General features: G+C 47.0%; 1 non-coding gene across 1 annotated transcript; it reads left to right on the top strand.

The window, feature by feature from the left end:
- The first annotated feature begins 5,192 nt into the window (after positions 1-5,192).
- Positions 5,193-5,263, top strand: trnae-uuc (transfer RNA glutamic acid (anticodon UUC)). The gene has a single exon. It is a non-coding gene; the product is annotated as a tRNA-Glu (tRNA).

Below are 5,263 nucleotides of genomic sequence, written 5' to 3'. Positions count from 1 at the left end.
GACAATATTCGAACAAACAAATTAGTAGCAACACAGTGAATACCAAGCCTGATAAATATGAAATCAAATTTGACCAAAAAATTACACATTCAAGATGGGAGATAATAAATGGGGGAAGGGCAGAAAGCAAGAAATGCAGCATCACAGAGGTGCTCTCCAGGGAGTGTATTTTACGAACTACCACTGCTAAATATAAACAAACACTCTGACATGACCCTCGGTTTTAATGTGAAACCAAAGCCCCATACAGTAGGTACCATTTAAATAAGTTAATAGATACAAGCCTTGAGCAAATCCAGCCCCCTTTTGGAACTCGGATTTTCTCCAGCTCGGGGGGTGTTGAGCTCCTGGGCTCTAGCAGCCACTGCTCTACTGAAGAAGCTTTGGGAAGCAGATGCAAAGGCAAGATACAGAACAGAGCACCTTTGCCAAGGAAAGCAGCTTATGGAGACATTGAGCAATAGCATCACATGGTCTTGACCCCTCGGTTATGCGCCCAGCACACTCATACTGCACTACTCTGCTTCAGTGCTCCCAGTCGCAGGATTGTGGATCAGTTTAAAGTCGATCCTATATCTCTGATAAAACATCGCTGCACAAGGCAGTGAAGAAAGGTTTAGGCACACTAATCTTCATCAGTTAGGGAATTGAGTATAGATGTTGGCAAGATATAGTGTAGTTATACAGAACGTTGATGAGGCTGCACCTGGAATATTGTGATCAGTTTTGGTCCCCTCGGTATCGTGTGATTTCTGACATCTTCAACTCTGGGTTTGTGTTGAACTTGATAGGATATTTTGTCCAACTCAGCATGTTTAAACAGTATCGCTCGGAGGGAGTCATTTGAATATTTGAGGAGGTGAGTTCAACAAGATTGAAGTATTCAAAGTTACTTGGACTCTCTTTTAAACTTACATCGGGACCAGTAGTCAGAGACACATACAACATGGAAACAGACCCTTCAGTCCAACTTTTCCATGCTGACCTGATAACCTAAATTAATCTAGTCCCATTTGACAGCACCTGACCCATATACTCTGGCAGCTCATTTCATGTATGTACCACCCTCTGCATGAAGAAGTTGACCCTTTAACATATTTCGCCTCTCACCCTAACCTATGCCCTCTAGTTCTGGACTCCTCCATCCCAGGGAAAATACCTTGTCTTTTACCCTGTCCATCCCTCTCATGAATTTGTAACCTCTATTAGGTCACTCCTCTACTTCCAATGCTCCACTGAAAACAGCCCCAGCCTATTCAGACTCTCCCTGTAGCTCAAACCTCCAACCCCCAGCAACATTTCGTAAATCGTTTCTCATAGAGAAGTCAACGTTTAAGCCCTGAAGAAGCGTTAATACCCAAAATGCTGACTACTCCACATCCTGGTGCTGCCTGGCTTGCTGTATTCTCCCGACCTCCTGCTTGCCTACTTCGGGTTGCAATAGGTAGTGGCTCAGTGGTTACCACCGCAGCCTCACTGTGCCGCAGATCCAGGTTTGATTCCAGCCTTGAGTGACTGTCTGTGAGGAGTTTGCACATTCTCCCAGTGTCTGCGTGGGTTTTCTCTGGGTGGTCCTGTCCAAAGACATGCAGGTCTGAGGTTTGATGAAGGCCTTCCTGCACTTAGAGCCAATGAACAACCTCTCCCCCATGTGGACCCACGAGTGGGCCAGCAGGTCAGAAGAAAGAGCAAAGCCTTCATGCACTCGGGGCAGAAGAACGGCCTCTCCTCGGTGTGGACCCACTGGCGTCTCAGCAGGTGGGAAGAACAATGCTAAAGGCCATCTCGCACTCAGGGCTTGAGAACAGTTGTCCCAGGTGTGGATCAACCAGTGCGTCCGCATGGCAGAGGAATCACTAAAGGCCTTCCCGCACTCGGGGCAGCAGAAGGGCCTTCCTCACTGTGGACTCATTGGTGCTTCAGAACCGTTTCAAATTTCACAATATCCTTCTGATAGGAGTGAGACCAGAATTGCACACAATATTCCAAATGTATTCCACAATATTCCAGTGTCCTGTCCAGCCACAACGAAACTTCCCAACTCCTATACTCAAGTTAGAGGATTGTGAAAGTTTTTAAAACTCGCAAAATAAAATAGGAAAAAAAGGGAAGGACAAACCGAATTTTTGAAGTCAACTTGGAAGCATAATTGAGAAATCAGCGGACTGGGTTTATTAGGTACCTGTTCTCCTTAAATACACTATATACATCTTTCTCTTCTGCTCTTCGTAGTTCACAAAACCATGCTGAGTATCCTTGATCACATTATTCTTATCCAGATGTTCATAAATCCTATCCCTTACAATTTTCTCTAAGACTTTGCCCACAAAGAAGTGAGACTCACCGGCCTATACTTACTAGGGTTATCCCTACTCTGCTCCTTGAACAAGGAAACCACATTTGCTATCCTCCAGTCTTCTGGCACTATTCCTGTAGACAACGAGGTCATAAAAATCAAGGCCAATGGCTCTGCAATCTCCTCCCTTGCTTCCCAGAGAATCCTAGTATTAATGCCATCAGGCCCAGGGGACTTATCTATTTTCACCCTTTCCAGAAATTCCAATACCTCTTCCCTACATACTTCAAAGCCATCAATTTTCAATATTCATATCGGCAACAATGTCCTGTTCCTGAGTGAATTCTGATGAAAAGTATTCATTCAGTGTCTCCCCAATCTCTTCGGCCTCCATGCGCAACTTCCCACTACTATCCTTGACTGGACCTATTCCTACCCGAGTCATTCTTTTATTCCTGACATACCTATAGAAAGCCTTTGGGTTTCCCTAATCCTACCAACCAATTACTTTTCGTGTCCCCTCCTTGCTGCTCTTAACTCTCTCTTTAGATCCTCCCTGGCTAACTTATAACTCTCAATCGCCCCAATTGAATTTCATGCCTCATCTTTACATAGGCCGCCCTCTTCACTTTAACAAGGGATTCCAATTCATTATTAAACCATGGCTCACTCACATGACCCTTTCCTCCCTGCCTGACAGGTACATACTTATCAAGGACACTCAATAGTTGCTCCTTGAACAAGCTCCACATATCGATTGCACCCTTCCATTGAAGCCTACTTTTCCAAGCCACGCATCCTAAGTCATGCCTCACCGCATCATAATTTCCCAGCCCCCAGCTATAAATCTTGCCCTACAGTGCACACTTATCCCTCTTCATCACCAGAGTAAAAGTCACAGAATTGTGGTCACTGTCCCCAAAGTGCTCACCTACCTCCAATTCTAACACCTGGCCTGGTTCGTTACCCAGAACCAAATCTAGTACGGCCTCACCTCTTGTTGGCCTGTCAACATATTGTGTCATCTAACGTACTAGAGCTATAGCTTTCCCAGTCAATATCTGGAAAGTTAAAGACCCCCATAACAACCACCCTATTACTTACACTCTTCTCCTGAATCACCTCGGCAATCCTTTCTTCTACGTCTCTAGGACTATTAGGCCTGTAGAAAACTCCTCACCTTTCCTATTTCCAACCTCAGCCCAAACTACCTCAAATGGCGAGTCTTCATTCATCGTCCTTTCCACCGCTGTAATACTATCCTTTACAAGCAATGCCACACACACCCTCTTTTACCCCCACCTCTGACCCTACTAAAACATTTAAAAACTGGAACCTGCAACAGCCAATCCTGTCCCTGTTCTACCCATGTCTCCGTGATAGCCACAACATCGAAATCCCAGGTACCAACCCACATTGCAAGTTCACCTTCCTTATTTCGTATACTTCTCACATTGACGTATATACACTTCAAGCCACCTTCCTGTTTAGAGGCAACCTCCTTCGAGATTGATGCCATGTTCCTAACCTCCCTACACTCAAGGTCCTGCACCCTAAAGCTGCAGTCTACATGTCCCTGCAGAGTTAGTTTAAACCCTCCCAAAGAGCACTAGCAAACCTCCCCCAAAGGATGGTGGTGCACCTCAGGCTCAGGTGGAGACCATCCTGTTTATACAGATACCACCTTCCCCAGAAAGAACCCCAGTTATCCAGATACTGGAATCCCTCCCTCCTGCACCAACCCTGTAGCCACGCATTTAACTGTTCTCTCTCACTATTCCTCAACTCTCTATCACGTGGCACGGGTAACAAACCGGAGACAACAACTCTGTTTGTTCGAACACTGCGCTTCCAACCTAGCTCCCTGAAAGCCTGCCTAACATCCTCATGCTTCTTCCTACCTATGTCGTTGCTGCCAATGTGGACCACGACTTCGGGCTGCTCCCCCACCCCCTTAAGGAACCGGAAAACACGATCAGAAACGTCACTTACCCTTGCACCTGGGAGGCAACATACCAAAAGTGAGTCTCTCTCGCCCCCACGAAACCGGCTATCTGTGCCCCAAACTATCGAGTCCCCAATAACTCTTGCTCTGCTCTTCTCCAACCTTCCCTTCTGAGCAACAGGAACAGGCTCCGTGCCAGAGCCCTGAACCCCACTGCTTACCCCGGTAAGTCGTCGTACCAACAAGTATCCAAAATGGTATACTTGTTCTTGAGGGGAACGACCGCAGGAGGTCTCTGCATTGGCTGCTTTCTCCAAGACCCTCACTGTCACCCATCTGTCTGCAATCTTTGGAGTTACTACTTTCCTAAAGCTCCGATCTATGACCCCTCTGCCTCCCGAATGATTCTAAATTCATCCAACTCCAGCTCCAGTTCGCGAACATGCTCTTGGAGGAGCTGGAGATGGGTGCACTTACGGCAAGTGTAATCATCAGGACGACCATGGCATCCCTCCCCTCAAACATGTTGCAAGAGGAACATTGCACTGTCTTCACTGCCATCCCTCTAAAAGTAACCTTTAAGAAAAACTAGGTCTGAAGAATAGAACAAGCAAAATGCAGCACTGACCTGCTTACCACAATGGGTCTTATTATAAGGTTAGAGGAGGAGGGCGGGTGGGAGGCACTATCACTGTAGTCCTCGGGATCCTCTCCTGCGCGCCTTTATCGGAAAAAAACCTACCCAGGTAAGCTTGCGCTCCACCAGCTTCTGGGTCCGGTCCGCGCTTTTTTTCAATAAAGGCGCGCAGGTGAGTCCCGAAGATGTGACTTGACTCTCCAGTCTCCCCAATGTTCTCGAGATCGGATAAAGTCTTCTTCCTGCCGCAGCCCGGATTCGATTCCCAGGCAGCGAGGCAATTTTCAGCACAGCTACAAGAGAGGATTTACGTCTCCCTGGTGGTCTAGTGGTTAGGATTTGGCGCTTTCACCGCCGCGGCCGGGTTCGATTCCCGGTCAGGGAA

This window comes from Hemiscyllium ocellatum, assembly GCF_020745735.1.
Source record: "Hemiscyllium ocellatum isolate sHemOce1 chromosome 27 unlocalized genomic scaffold, sHemOce1.pat.X.cur. SUPER_27_unloc_20, whole genome shotgun sequence".
Lineage (NCBI taxonomy): Eukaryota > Metazoa > Chordata > Chondrichthyes > Orectolobiformes > Hemiscylliidae > Hemiscyllium > Hemiscyllium ocellatum.
Note: the sequence above shows the minus strand (reverse complement) of the source record. Positions and strands in the feature narration are given on the sequence as shown.